We start from the raw sequence: 17,369 nt of genomic DNA on the forward strand, positions 1-17,369 counted from the left end.
TTTTATTCGTAAAAAATTTAACATCGGATTCGTAATGAGCGACCCAGAAAACCTCCAAGTAACGAGTTTCAAACATATTCGGTCAATTTTTAATTTTGTCATCCGCCATATTGGTTCCGCCATTTTAAATTTTGATAAAATGATACCGGATTCCTAATCAGCGACCCCGAAAACCCCCGTGTAACTAGTATCAAGTCAATCGATTAATTTGTAAATTTTTAAATTAAAAAAATGTAAGTGGTTAAACTTGTTTTTGTCTGAAACTTGATTTTGGACAAATCTAACATTTAAAATCTCATATTTTTAATTAAGAGCAAAATATTTGGAGAGCACTAAATGAGCACTAAATTATGGTATCAATAAGAAAATTTTTTTCCAGCTTTTTTTTATGTGGTGGCGCTACCTTAACGTTAAGCTGGCGCCACCACGGTTTTTTTTTAAAAAATGTACAGCATTAAATTTGTGCTTTTGGCATTAAATTAGCACTAAATGAGCACTTAATTATGGCATAGATAAAAAGTAATTTCGATAATGTGGTTGCGCCAACTTAATATACCTAAAAAATTAGTTATTTTTAACTAATTCAAATTTAGAGAGTTAAAAGATTAAAGAAATCTTTCTTTTTCGTATTTATTTTAAATTAATTGTAAAAATAACTTTTTAGTACTGCCTCCAAACTATATATAACAAAATAAGAAAATAATCCCTATTTTTTTTTTTTTTACTAATGTTGAAAAAATCTTAGATTACAAGGTTAAATATCAAATTGACCTCTACATACAGCTGGAATGTCTTTCTATTTTTACAGTACTTTATTTTTGGATTTGTGTCAAATTATTTTTTCACATGCAGATTGATTTCACAAACGACCTTGACTGACAACACATATACATATATAGATACATACATACACACAAAGTGAATTATGTTATAGAGTGCAAAACCGTATGCGAATAAGCCTTAATTATTCTGACCTAATTGGATTGATGGTTGTAGTTCCGAATTCAATTCGGTAGACTGAATAAGCTAATATACAAATACACCACACAACTGCCGATATTAAGAGCTAGCAATAAGCAATGACAAACTGACTCACAAACACAAATGTTTGAAATGAAAATTGTTTTATTTCAATAAAAGAAAACAAAAGAACTGTATTTTCTCGTAATTGTAAATTTCAATTTTAAAACAATATTAAAATATTGCTATATATAACGAACTGAAATTAAATCAAACAAATTTTTGTTGAACAGACAAAAATTTTAGTTGAATCAACCATGTTTTAGTTGAATCAACCAAACTTTGATTAACACAACTAAATTTTGATTTATTAAACCAAATAAATGTAATGCTATACCCATTTGAATTTTCATCAATAAAATTTTGTTTAAAACAACCAAATTTTCAATATATATTGATATATCAAATTGAATTTAAATCAACCAAATTTTTTGATGCAAAAATCAAATTTTGGTGAAATTAACCAAATAAATGTAATGAAATAACGAATTAAATTTTAATAGACCAAATTTTGTTTGGAAAAAACTAATTTTTTGTTGAATCAACCAAAATTTGGTTGCATGAATTAAATGTTGGTTAAAACAACCAAATTTTGTTTGAAAGAACCAAATTATTGTTGCAATAATCAAATTTTGGTTGAAACAAACTAAATTTTTTCTGAATCAACCAAATTTTGGTTGACACAACTAAATTTTAGTTGAAACAACCAATTTTTTTATTGAAACAACCAAATTGACAATGTTGATATTCCAAATTGAATTTGAATCAATCAAATTTTTGTTTCATTATTTTAATTTTAATTGTAACAACCAAATTTAATATTGATGTATTGTTAATATTGTTGCTTAAAGTTACGATTATTATTATTATTATTATTATTATTATTATAAAAAATAAAATTGTGACAGCAAAAATTTTCTTTTTCTTGTTAAATTTAAATTTCCATAATTCTTAATTATGGAGAAATATTCTTTAAATATTTAAATAAAAAAAAGAAAAAGATTTTTTAACATGAAAATAAAATTGAAAGTCATCTTTTAATCAATATCCTCTTTTGAATTGCGAAAAAAAAATCCCCTTCATTCTTTTTTTGTTGAAAAATATTTCTCCATATTAAAAAAGAAAATGTGAAAGTAAACAAGCGAAATATTTTTCTCATATATTGAGATTTCCTTCCACCCCCACCACCACTACTTTTATATTATAGATATATACGTTCAATGTGTGAGGTATGTAAATATCAAATATACCTCTTTGTTTTATTATGTATATCGAGAAACTAAAAAACATTTCATTAAATTTTTTTTTTATTTTGCAAAAAAAAAAAAAAATTATTATATACAAAAAAACAAAAAATATGTTCTTTATAAACTTATCAATAGAAAATTTTGTTTTCCTTTTTCTCGTCGTCTTTTACGACTAATTTAAAATATTTTTTAATAATTTCAGTAAAAAAAAATTTTTTTTTCTACTTTTTCATGTTTAATTTTTCATCAAAATCGACATTAGAAACTATTTTAAATCCTTTAACAATCGAATTTTTTCAAATGTAATGTAAATCAGTTTTTCAAAATTCAAAATGGCGGATTCAATATGGCGGACAAATTTTTAAAAATTCATAACATTTCCTTGAAATTTGTTACTCCGTGAGTTTTTGGCGTCGCTGATTACGAATCTGAAGTCGGATTTTTAAAATTCAAAATGGCGGATCCAATATGGCGGACGCAAATTTAAAAATCGTTTAAATTCGCTTGAAACTCGATACTCGGGGGTTTTTTGAGTCGCTGATTACGAAACCGATGTTACCTTTTCAAAATTCAAAATGGCGGATCCAATATGGCGGACTTAAACAAAAATTTGTACTGAATTTGATTGAAACTCTTTACTTGGGGACTTTTTGGTGTCGCTGATTACGAATTTGTCATCGGTTTTTCAAAATTCAAAATGGCAGACCCGACATGGCAGTCGAAAATTTAACAATCGTTCCGATTTGCTTGAAACTTGTTTCTCGGGGGTTTTTGGGGTCGCTGATTACGAATCTGAAGTCGGATTTCAAAAATTCAAAATAGCGGTTACAATGTGGCGAAATTTTTTTTTTTTTTTTTTTTTTTTTTTTAATTAATCAGATTCATGTCCACCATATTGAAACTAATAATGAAAAATAAAAAAAATTTTAAACACACAATAAAATTAGAAAAAAAAGAATATTGGAATTTTAATTAAAGTGTCGCGCTCATTTATAAATAAATAAATAAATAAATATATATATATATATATATATATATATATATATATATGTATGAAAAGAGAACAGGAAATGACACAATAATAATTATCCAATGCAAATTATGCAAAAACTGTATTTATTAATTGAAATTTTTATGTGAAATTTTACAAATCGCAATAATTAACGAGTAATTTTACAATTTTGTAAATATGTTTATGATTTTTTCAAAATTTTCAAAAAATGAAAAAAAATTTTTAATGGATATACCATTGCGAATTGTATATATATGTATATATATGAGAATCCGGAAAATTGATGATAAACCCATAATTGGTAAGTCGAGCACGATTCCGGGATTATCATAGACGGATATTCATTTTCAGGAAACACAGTATTTCAGCTTCGTTGAACTTGCAATGACCCACACTGGAATTCACATTCGCGCATAATAATCTCCACAGTATTATGATATGTGTATATGTATATGCTCCCTCGCTAATTTCATGATTACAATAAACCATAATAGATCTGTCATGTGCATTCAATTTTGGATGTGAAATATAAACGCGATTGTCGCACCATATATATATAAATTGATTTTATTTATACATATAAAAATAGTTCACAAATCTTAATATGGAATACATATTTTTTTAAGTGTATTTTGGATTTTTTTTTAATTTTGAGGTTAGGGTCGTTTCTTGATTAGGGGAATTTGAAGTTATGTTTGTCAGATGTAGCGTCAAAGTCAACGGGCCTTTGACCTTTGTCCTTGAATTTTGAGGTTATGTTTGAATCTAATTTAACGCCGTGAGTAGACGTGACTTTAGACGATTGTCTATTTTCACGTTAAAAACATAGGTTTTAGGTTGGTTAAATGTAGGTCAAATTTAAGGTCAATGTAGGTCCACTGAAGGTCAATGAAGGTCCAATATAGTTTCTAGTAAGTCTAATGTAGGTTAAATGTTGGTCAAAGTAGGTTCAAAGTAGATCTAATATAGGTTAAATTTTGGTCAAAATAAGTTCATTGTAGGTCTAATATAGGTCGAATGTAGGCCTAATTTAGGGGGCAAAGTAGGTTCACTGAAGGTGACAGCAGGTCTAATATAGGTTCAATATAGTTTTTGTATAGATCAAATGTAGGTCAAATCTAGTGTCAAAATGTAGGTTAAAATAGGTTCAAAGTAGGTCTAATGTAGGTTAAATGTTGGTCAAAATTTTAGGGGCAATGTAGTTTCATTGAAGGTGGAAGCAGTTCCAATATAGGTTCAATATAGATTCTAGTAGGTTTAATTTTTGTTAAAATAGGTCTAGTATAGGTCGAATGTAGGTTGTAGATTTAGTATTGGTAAGATGTAGGTCTAATCTAGGGTCAATTTAGGTTAAAATAGGTTCAAAGTAGGTCTAATATAGATGCAAAGTAGGTCTAATGTAAGGTCAATTTAGGTTACTATTGGTCAAAGTAGGTTCATAGTAGGTCAAATATAAGTTTAATTTAGGTTCAATATAGGTCAAAGTAAATTCATAATTCCAAAACAAAATTTCCAATTTTCAGCCACTTTTTTTTTTGCATCGAACAAAAAATTCTTTTCATACTAAAATCTTAACATTTTTTCTCCCCCATATGGTGCGTGACACTTTAGTACATAAATAAATAAATATAAGGAAAATGACTATTTTTCTAACGATTGATGAGAGACGTGTTTTTCATTAACTTTATTTTTTCCCCTCCCTCCAAGTGGTATTATTTCAGTCGCGGTAGCCGCACTGTAAAGGAGATAGAGGAGAGACGAGGTCTGAAAACGTGATTGAGAATTTCACAAGAATAGCGCACGAGCAAGCACATGTTTTGTTGTATATATATATACTTTCTCTTTGCGTTACATTACGTTTGTATTTGTGTATACATAATAGTATTAGTATAGGTATAGAGGGCGATATGCGATGAGTCGAAATGCACGCTCACAAACAAAGAGGTCAGAGTAAAATAAGGGGGGGGGGTGTGGAACACAGGCCATATATGTATATGTATATATACTTCACTCTTGTATCGCCCGTTGTTTATTGTTGTAACATCGATGACAATGAAACTGTTTCGAGAATTGAAATACATATATAAAACTCGATTCGGAGCTTACTTCATTAAAACAAAAAAAAAAAAATTGCAATGTAAAACTTTTAGCACTCATTTCATTATTTCTGCAACTTTTTTTCCATAATAATAATAATATATGACGCTTCATGAGAAAAAGAATCTTACGTAAAAATAATTTTAGGTTATGTTTAATGATAGTTTTACCTTTATAAAGTTTCTTTTCAATTAGGTACAATCAAAGTTAGTTTTTATTGAATTTTTTTAAAAATCATAAAAATAACCTAAAAAAAAATTTTTTGACTCTTGATATAGAATGACCCCTATATACATATATCTATATTGGTATTTTATTTCTGATTTTAACCTTAAAACCCAGCAGTAAAGTGACGTGAAATCACTCATATTAGTATTAAAACGAACATAACCTCAAAATTCTAGGGCATAGTTTACAGGATTCAAGGCCTTAATTCAAACCTAACCTCAAAATTCACCAAGATACCGTTGAGTTTGAGGTTATGCCCGACAAATCACTTCAAATTCCCCCTAACCAAAAAAACGAACATAACATCAAAATTGAGATAGAATTTTACAATACTTGTAAGCTTTTAAAAAATTAATCATTAAAGTGGAAAATAATAGGGGGTTAACGCACAAAAAATAATATAATATTGTAAATCTCTGTTTAGTGCAGTACAGTTTTTTTTTTTTTTATTCCCATATGTTCTAGTGTCAAGAATACCCGGTTTTTAAACCTTGATAATGTTGTTAATCTCTCTTTAGTTCATTAAAGAACTAGAGATTATAATTCCGATATGTTCTAGTGGCAAGAATATCTTGCTTTTATCAAATATTACCACCACCATGATGACTATTATTTAACTATGCAAACAATTTAATTTTGACTATATACATTATCTTATAAACAATAAAAAATTGGATTAATCAGAACTATTAAATTTTACTATTATCAAAAATATAGTAATAGTAATAATGATAATATTAATAATAGTCCCATAATTTTTTTTTAAAATTACATTATTTTTAATGCGAAAATTTAAATTATTTTACATTATAAGCCTTGAAAGAGAGTCAAATATAATGTTTTATCATTGACATAATAATTATAACGGCATTCATTACATATATGTATATGATATACATATAAATTAACGGTTTTTAAAAAGTAAACCTATATATATATATATATATATATATTATATAAATATATAAAAATTAACGGTAAAAAGTCATTATTTTCAATACCTAGTGTATATATGAATTTAATTTTAATAGAAATAAAGAAACAAAAGGATTCTTTATAGAGTTACTGACTATATATATATATGAGAGAAAACAAGAAAGTATTATATATGAAGTAATAAAGGATATACTAAAAGAGAGTTGGTTGAGAAAAAGTTTTCTTTTTTTTTTCCTTTTGCTTTGCTTTGTTTTGTTGATTTTACGCATACATATTTAAGTGCGGCAACTACTGGCACACGGGACGTTACTTAACAGTTATAACACACAGAGCATATTAAAAAGTATAATTATTATTAATACCTGAACTGGTGTGTAATATTTTATGTTATTGCTCACACGTAAATCCTCTCTTGTATTTTAATGTACATAATAAACTATTCCTACATTAAGCAATAAACTTAATCAGATCAGTCATTAAAATGATTTAACAATCAAATGAAAATTTACAACTTTACGCATGATTTTATATATTGTTAATATCATTATCATTATTATTATTATTATTATTAATTATGAAATAAAAAACCTAGAACGGTTATAATAATTTTTATTAACCCCTTAACTGCTGATGACGACAATTTTGTGCGTCAAATCTTCGTCATCGCAGTTAAGGGGTTAATACAAAAAAATTTTTAGCAAAAAACAAATATTACTATTTATTTGCGCTGGGACTTTTGGGAAATCTGTATACAGATTCCTTTATATGTTAACTGTGGTAAGATTTTTGCTTTCAAGAGTGTCAATCCAACTCTGCGTTGCTTCTCATACACTGAAAAAAATTCCTAACCCCCGTATGCCAGGAATTGACTAATTTTCCTGGTTACGAGAGGAACCCACTAGGCAATCTTGGTCAAAGTTAATTTCGACAATTAGTTGGAATGACTAGGGAAGCTTATCAGAATAACCAGGTATCTTAGTTACATTGGCTAGAATCACTTTGACTAATTAAACTTTAGCAAAATTGACTATAGATATACATGTCATATTAACCAAACATCTTAGTTAATATAACTAGTAAACAAGGAGTCAATTCTACTAAATCGACTTTAACAATATTAACCAAGCTACATAACTAAATTGACTAGGATTCTTGGTTACGCTGACTAGATTTAAAGTTACTATGGTTAATAGTCATTAATGCAAAGCAAATTTTTTTCAGTGTATTCAACTTCAGTCCATTCCTGCTGATATTCTGCGTTATTTTGTTTAAAATAACAAAAAAAAACACACATTTTCAATGTCAAAGCAAAATTTACAGCACACCAGACAAAAAAAAGGTAAAAATTTTTTTTTTTATTTTTATTACAATATATTGCGGCGGCAGGGACGACTGTCCAAGATATACGGCCCTGTTGTTGTATAATATTAGTACAAAAATGTATATATATATTTATATATATGTATATAAAATATTCTATAAATATATGAACTATATATTGTAGGATAATATTGACATTGTTTAACAAGTGTTTACAGGTAGTAAATCAAAGAACTTGCGCCAATGTCATGCACAGAGAGTTCAATAAAAAAAAAAAAATAAATAAAATAAAGAAAAAAGAAAAGAGGGAAAACTTTTTGTGCAACTGCAAAAGTGTGCCCTTATGAATTCTTCATATTTATAGATTATTGTTTATTGAGGTATAGGAAGTGTAAAAAAAAAAAAATTGTCCCTAACGAACTATTCACGAAAGGGGGAAAAATCTCACTAGTTGATATTATAGCTGACCTTAAAGTGTTATATATTATTATTATTATTATTATTATTATTATTATTATTATTATTAATAATATTTTTATTATATTATTATTTTTTGTTAAAAAATTTATTTAACTAATAAAATATAATTTGTTAACTATCGTTATCATTAAATAACATCGTCATTGCAGTCATCGTAATTTTTTTTTTTTGCCATTCAATTTTCATTATCAACATTATTTATGCTAACAACCAATATTTATCACTTTTCAATCATCTCTACATACTTTATTGTATAGTGAGGGAGGAATTTACATATTTACTTTCAACTTTGAACGAAATCATGAAAAAAAAAGTATATAAAATGTAAGATGGGAGAAATCTTCGTTTTCGATTTTTTTTTCTCCCTTCCTCTTCAATATATTTATACAGTGGAAACCGCTTATAACGAGATTGAAGGGACCGTGAATTTTTGCTCGTAATAACCGATCTTCGTTATAACCGATCAATAACAAGTACATTACTCAAAATTCAAAATAAAGTGTGTGTAATTTATTTAGTATTTGACAGTGTTATGAGATTTACACGAACTTAATAAATTATGATTTTTTAAAATATTGAGTAATGACAGTTTGCTTCTTAAAATTGTTTTCTATATAAAAATCGGAAACAATACGTTTTAATTGAGAATAGTGATAAAAAAAGTCATCCTTCATTAAGTTAGTTTCATAAAAACGAGAAAGTTTATCTAATGCTAATATTGCTTCCTTAGCAGTTATTTGCTCAGCCACATCTTCTGTTTCTTCTTCTTCTTCGCTGTCGGTATTTTTTTCATCTTCTTCTCTAAATTTTTGCAAAATGGTTTGATCATCAATGTTAAAAACATCATTTTCCTTATAATCGTTTTTCACTTTATTCCAAACGTCGTCTAACCAATTGTTCACTTGTAAATAATCAACCGAATTGGCCTCGCCAGTCACTTTTCCACAGGAAATGTTATGTCTTTTTTTAAATCTTCCAAGCCAACCGTTTGAGCATTTAAAGTCAGTCATACCCAGATCTGTCGCAAATTTTTCTGCTTGATTTTGCAAAATTGGTCCACTAATCGGAATATTGCGATCTCGTTGTAATTTAAACCACTCAAATAGAGCTTCGTCAATGTCATTTTTTTCACACGTGCGCATTTTCTTAACGTTAAGATTGTTTCCTTCAAAAGCTTTTAGTACACTTTCCCGGTTTTTCCAAATAGTTGACACAGTAGACGAAGATAATTCATAATTTTTACATACAGAGGAATTTGTTGATCCTTTTTCTAATTCGCGAATAATGTCAACTTTGTCACTTATAGATAACGTTTTTCTTTTTTTCGGGGTTTCCATTTTAAAATATTCACTTTTGATTAGTTTTAAAGGTATACTAATATTCTGCCGAAAACAAACTCTATTTACTTCTCGACCTGAATGTGTACTGGACGAAGCTCGTTATAAGCGATCACTTTTATATGTATTAAAACCAAATAAACATCGTATTTACGCTCGTTATAACCGATCTCTCGTTATAGCCAATCTCGTTACAAGCGATCTCAACTACATGTACTTTACATTAGAACCAAACAAATAATTATTTTCTGCTCGTAATAGCCGATCGCTCATTATAAGCGATCTCGTTATAAGCGGTTTCCACTGTATATCCATATAGATATATATATATATATATACCTATTTAGGGTAAGATTAAATTCCTCTGGAAATTTACATGCAATCTTCTCAGGAATCGGAAAAGTGTGCATTCCATTAGAGATTGAAAGTAAAGGCAAAAGCAAGAACCAATAGGGATCCTTGCAAACACAAAATATCTATGTACATGTTTATATCACACATAAACATATATACATATATATATATATATACAAGTGTCTGGCGCATTTGCAATGAATTTTAATTTGCACAATTAATTTTAATGAAACTAACCTCATCGTTGTTGACGATGCGCGGTTCCCAAGCATCTTTTTCATTGTAAAAAAAAAAATTATATTTTCAAATAACTAAAATTTAATTTTCATAAATGTTATTTTTTTATATAAAAAATTTTTAATTTAATTACATATTTTGTTCATAAAGAAAATTTATTTTATTTCACTTCATCTATTTAAAGAATATAAAACTATATAACTGTATTTTAATGAAACAGAAAGATAATCTTTAAAAATGTAATTAGCATCATATATATATATGAGAAATTTATGTATGAAAAACAATGTTAAATCAGGAAATTCATAAATATTTTAATATACAATTTTATATATATATATATATATATATAACTGAAAATTAAATCTCCGCAGCATTAGAAAGTTTATTTATTGTCTATCATTAAAATTGTATTATTTAAATAAGATCATGATGTTCTCGTCATGTAGTTTATAAATTGCGGATGCACGATTTTAATTTTATTTACCAAATATATACATTATAGTATAGCTATATAGCTGAAAGTGTATTGGGAGTAATTATAACTGCTTTCGTTCCTGGGAAAACTTTCATTTAAGCCCCCCAAACATCACACACACACACACACACATACATATATATTACATACATATATACATTTATATATACGTACTTTTTTTCCTACTTATTATTCTTAATTTCTTAATTTTAACTGTAACTATTACAATGAGAAAAATATGCTATTGAATCAATAGCATTTCTGCCAAAGGTATAAAAATTATTGATTCAAAAGCATATGCTATATAGAATCAATAAAATATTTTACAAATTTTATATAGCGCATATGCTTTTGAATCAATAATTTTTATACCTTTGGCAGAAATGCTGTTGATTCAATAGCATATTTTTATCATTGTAATAAAATTTATTAATTACTAAAATCACACTAAACTTTAACTAATTTATAATTCTTAAATTCAACACAAAACAACTTGACAATGAAAAAATTTTATTCTAAATTTAATAATACCTTCTTCTTGGCGTCTATATTTAAGAATATTTTCAATGTTCTTTATTCAAGACGTATATGATTATGTCCTAAAAATTATTTTAATTTTATGAAATTTCATTTGTCATAATTATTTTTGAGCCAAATTTTTTATAAGTCCAAAAAATAGCCCTAAAAAAGCCCAAAAATCTAGTGTAGTCCGATTTCTAAATTTTAATTGTGGAGGTGCTGGTTTGATGGACCTATATTTTTTATTTGTTCGAATTAATTTTTTTGCAGAATTTTCATCAAAACGATTTTCTATATTACAAAATTTTTAAATAACCTTAAAATTCACATCACAGAATTTTTATTTGCTCAAATTTTCCTTTAACATAATAGGTATTTTAAAGAATTTTTATTGGGTAGAATTTCATTGCATAGAATTTTCATTTGTCCGAAATTGCAAATGGCCGAACAAAAAGACAGAAAGATTTCAGCGCGATTTTTAAAATCAACCAATCACAATTTTATGGATAATTTTTGATTTTAAAAATCGCGCCAAAATCTTTCTGTCTGTTTGTTCGGCCATTTGCAATTTCGGACAAATGAAAATTCTACGCAATTAGAATTTCTGTCAAATGATTAGTTGGTTAAGTAAAAATTCCTCTAGTATAAAAATCGGTTATTTGAAAATTCAATCAAATAATAATTTGCACAAATGAAAATTCATCTGAAAGAATAAAATGAAAATTCTATGCGCAATGAAATTCTACACAATAAAAATTCTTTAAAATGCTTATTATGTTAAATGAAAAATTTGAGCAAATATTTTTAAATAGGCGCCAAGAAGATATTCTTAAAATTATAATATATGAGCCAAAAGTTTTGAACGTTTAAATGAACAAAATTTATTTTTTCAATTTCTTTAAATAGGCATTTTATTACAAAATATCTAAATATCTAAAAAAAAGTTATTGGGGGGCGTTCCATTTCATGAGAGACTAGCAAAAAATTGATTTTGTTTATATACTTCGTGATTTTGTTGTGTTTGGTGTGCTAAATAAGTATGCCAAAAGGTTTTGCAAAAATTTTTAATATTTCTAATTAAAAATTGTAGGGAAAACATTAATATTTGATATTATAATTTTTAAAATTATAACTGAAGTTAATTTTTCAATAATTTATTTAAACAATATTTTTTTATTGTTGTTTTTTATATGAAAATGGCGGCAGAATTTTTTTCTTTTTTTTTTTTTTAAAGAAAGCTTATTATGTGCATAAAACATCCTGTAAATATAAAAATGGTCAAAAACCCTCAAGTAACAAGTTTGAATAGTGAATCTAATCAATTTTACCAAAAGTTGTCCGCCATATTATATCCGCCATTTTGAATTTTTGAAATTTATAGTTTTCGCAAAATAAATTACCCAGTGCTAATTTTGATGTTAATACAGAGTTGTTTCCTTCACCAGATTAATTTTTATTCATATATTTGTTTATTACCCTCTTTTCATAGATTTAGGTGCATTTATAGGTTATATTGGAGCCGCCATACTGGATTTTTAAAAATACCACAGTTTTTGAAAATACTTATTTATAAAAATAATTTCCAAGTTAAAAAATAATTTCAAATAGTTATTTCAAATCTGACATTAGATTTCTATAATTAACCCCCAAAAAAATATGAAAAATAAAATTTAAATAAATGTTTTATTCATTGGAAAAAAAAATCATTTGTAACATAAGAAATATTTAATTTCCCTTCCACAAAAAAAATATGAGAAGATAACACATTTTTCAGCATAAGGGATACAAAAAAAAAAAAAATTTTTTTTTTTTTTTGAAGGAAAATATGTAAAATTACTGTAGCAGGGTTAAAGGCGACAGACCGTGCGAAATTTCTCTCTTGTCAGAGCTGGTGTCGCCGAGCAGATTATGCGGCTGATAAACTCTAATTAAGTTTAGCGCAAGAGGCGCGAGAAAAAAAAAAGAAAAACATTACACTTCCTCTTTACAGTAAATTTCCAGAGAAAATTTGTTTAAGATCGTATTTAGATTAATTTATTGCTAATTATACGATTCGTTTAATTTTTTTTTTTTTTTTTTTTGCGAAAATAAAAATGATTGTAAAGGCGCTGTAAAAGTTATTTACCCTTTTTTTTTTGTAACAAGTTATACATACAAATGTATAAATATATTTTCTTTTTAGATGAACGCGATTTGACAAAAAACAGAAAAGAGTTATTTTCTTTTACTAAAATTTTATATTATTAAACAAAGAAATAAAGGAAAAAAAAGTAACGGAGAATATATATATACTTTTAAGTTTTAGGTCATGCTTTTTATTATTTACTTTAAAGCCTGGCTAATTTTTTATTCATATACAGTTCGGTATATATAGTTGAAATGTCAGAAGTTGATAAATAAAAGAAATTTAATTTTAATACAAAAAAATTATATAACAATAGGGGCGTTCCATGGAATAGGAACATCACAACTTACTTTTTTGGCATAGTAACAACAGTGTTCTACTTTTTTTTTTTGATAAAGTAACAGTAACGTGTTACTTTGTACTTTTATATTTATTACGTTACTTTGAACTTCAAAAGTTACGCATTACGTTACTTAGTTTAAAAGTAACAGTACTTTGTTACTTTTGTTTTAAAAAAACAATGTAGTATGTTACTTTTTTGGTAAAGTATAAGTAACGCATTGCTTTGTACTTTTAAAGTAACTTATTACGTTACTCAGTTTAAAAGTTACTTTCAAACTAAGTAACGTAACATAATAAGTCACCTAGTTTAAAAGTACTTTCAAACTAAGTAACGTAACGTAATAAGTTACCTAGTTTAAAAGTACTTTCAAACTAAGTAACGTAACGTAATAAGTTACCTAGTTTAAAAGTTACTTTCAAACTAAGTAACGTAACGTAATAAGTTACCTAGTTTAAAAGTTACTTTCAAACTAAGTAACGTAACGTAATAAGTTACCTAGTTTAAAAGTTACTTTCAAACTAAGTAACGTAACGTAATAAGTTACTTTAAAAGAACAAAGTAAAGCGTTACTGTTACTTTATCGCAATATATATATATATATATATATATATATATATATATATATATATATATATATATATATATTGTGAATCATAATGTTACTATATAATGGCATATACAATAACACTTTATTTCATTTGAGTTTAACCGTCTGCTATAGGGGTTAAGAACCTTTCAAAGAATTTTAAGCTTCCTTTCTAACTGTCCAGTTACCGGATGGATTGTTCAAAACTTGAACTATCTAGTTTAAAGACATATATATATCTCTATATATCTATAGTAAATTTAAGACCTTTAGCATTCAAATAGAGAAGCTGCGATGACTATTTCTATTGCTAAAATTTTTTTTACTTTTTGAATTTTACATATTTATATATATATATATATATATATATATATTTAAAAATATCCATGAACTATATTTTTTGAAGAATTCATAAATTGAGAAATTTAAATTCATATTCAAGATGCAGTCAATTTTAATTGAAATGGCAGTTGCATTTTGCAAATATTTTTTTTTTCTAACGTGTTGTTATTGGCTATGAAATTTCTATGTAATTAATTCAGGATTTGGAACTTATAAAAAAGGGCCTACGCTCGAATTTACGTCATAAATTTTTAGTCACTGATTTTAAAATTATTTAATATCAAATTTCAACGATAAGAATCAATGATTAAAATTTGATATTGAATAATTTCAAAATTTTAACTGCAGTGACAAAATTTTGTTATGATAATTCAAGCGTAGGCCCTTTTAAGTTTCGGAGATTAAAAATTGAGAAATAAACTTTTACATTGACCTTTCTCAAAGTTTTGAGGAAATATGTTTCTATTTTGTGAAAAGTGAAGGTAACTTGTTAATTATTATTTAAGAACAATAAACAGTAATGGATTAATTCAAAGGTATAACGCGTAACTACATTAAAAAAAGTAAAGTTAATGCGTTATTTTCTTTTAAAATTAATGTTACTATATTTATGGCAGAGTAACAGTAACGCGTTACTTTGTTATAAAGTAACATTAGTGTGTTAGTTTTTATATTTAGGTAACAGTAACGCGTTAGTTTGTTTTAAAGGAATAGTAGTGTGTTAGTTTTTAAGGTTAAGGAACCGTAATATGTTACTTTTTATGACAAAGTAACAGTAAAGCGTTACTTTGCATTAAAATAATAGTAGTGTGTTAGTTTTTATGGTTAACTGGTTACTTTGTTCTATATAGTAATAGTAGTGTGTTACTTTGATTTAAAGTAACAGAGTAGTGTGTTAATTCGTTTTAAAGTAACATTAATATGTTGCTTTATTTTAAAGTAGAATTAATGTTAGTTTGTTTTTAAGAAATTAGATTAGTTCGTATTAAAATAAAACAGCAGTGTGTTACTATATTTTATAGTAATACAAGTTACATTGTAGTTTTAAAGTAACTTATTACGTTACTTAGTTTAATAGTAACAATACAATATTATTTTTTTAAAGTAACTAGTAACGCGTTACTTTGTACATTAAAAGTAACTTATTACGTTACTTTACTTAGTTTAAAAGTAACAAGTTACTTACGTTTTAAAGTAATAATATGTTATTTTTTTATTAAATAACTTATTACGTTACATAGTTTAAAAGTAACAAGACTGTTACTTTCCTTGTAAAGTAACAATACTTTGTTAGTTTTTCTATGTTATGTAACGGCAACACTTTACTTTCTGCTTTTAAAGTTACTTATGTTATTTTTTTGTTTTTAAAGTAACAGCAGTGTTTTACTATTTTGGTAAAGTAACACAGTGTGTTTTTTTGGTCAAGTAACTTGTAACGCATTACTTTGTACTTTTAAAGTGACTCAAACGTTAAATTACATAGTTTAAAAATAACAGTACTATGTTACTTTTGTTTTAAAGTAACAGTATTATGTTACTTTTGTTTTAAAGTAACAGTATTGTGTTTCTTTTATTTTTAGCATCAGTAACGCGTTACTTATATACTTTATAAATAACTTATTACGTTACTAAGTTAAAAAGTAACAGTACTATTTTGTTTTAAACTAACAGTAGTATGTTACTTTTATTTTTAGTATTTGTAACGCGTTACTTGTGCACTTTTAAAAGTAGCTTATTACATTACGTTACTTACTTAAAAAATAACAGTAATATGTTACTTTTGTTTTTAAATAACTGTAAATTATTACTTTGGTAACTTTTTATTACTTTTTAAGTAAAGTAACAGTGACGCGTTACTTGTGTACTTTTTAAAAAAACTTATTACGTTACGTAACTAAGTTAAAAAGTAACAGTAATAATATACTTTTGTTTTAAAGTAACAGTACTATGTTACTTTTATTTTTAGTAACAGTATTGTGTTTCTTTTTATTTTTAGTAACTTTATTATGTTACTTTTATTTTTAGTAACAGTAACGCGTTACTTTTATTTTTAGTAACAATAACGCGTTACTTTTATTTTTAGTAACAATAACGCGTTACTTTTATTTTTAGTAACAATAACGCGTTACTTATATTTTTAGTAACAGTAACACTTGTTTACTTTTTAAAAAAACTTATTACGTTACGTTACTAAGTTAAAAAGTAACAGTCATACGAAACTTTTGTTCTAAAGTAACAGTACTATGTTACTTTTATTTTTAGTAACAATAACGCGTTACGTATAATTCTAGTAACAGTAACGCGTTACTTGTGTACTTTTTAAAAAAACTTATTATGTTACGTTACTAAGTTAAAAAGTAACAATACTAAGATACTTTTGTTTTAAAGTAACAGTACTATGTTACTTTTATTTTTAGGAACAGTATGATGTTACTTTTTATCTTTAGTAACAGTATTATGTTACTTTATTTTAGTAACAGTAACGCATCACTTGTGTACTTTTAAAGTAACTTTTAACATTACGTTACTTAATTCAAAAGTAACAATAATATGTTACTTTCGTTTTTTAGTAACAGTAACGTGTTACTTGGGTACATTCCAAGTAACTTATTACGTTACTTTACTCAGTTTAAGAGTAACGATACTTTGTAATTTTTGTAAGTAACAATATTTTGTTACTTTTTAGGGTTTTTTTTTGGTTAAGTAAC

At 26.1% G+C, this 17,369-nt stretch overlaps 1 protein-coding gene across 1 annotated transcript in view; it reads right to left on the minus strand.

Annotated features, from left to right (window-relative positions):
• Window positions 1–17,369, minus strand: part of LOC127286827 (ubiquitin-like protein 3) — a 95,111-nt gene that overhangs the window by 76,103 nt on the left and 1,639 nt on the right. The gene's annotated exons all lie outside the window — the stretch shown is intronic.

This window comes from Leptopilina boulardi, unplaced genomic scaffold (assembly GCF_019393585.1).
Source record: "Leptopilina boulardi isolate dan_hultmark-lab unplaced genomic scaffold, ZJU_Lbou_2.1 LbouV2_362, whole genome shotgun sequence".
NCBI lineage: Eukaryota > Metazoa > Arthropoda > Insecta > Hymenoptera > Figitidae > Leptopilina > Leptopilina boulardi.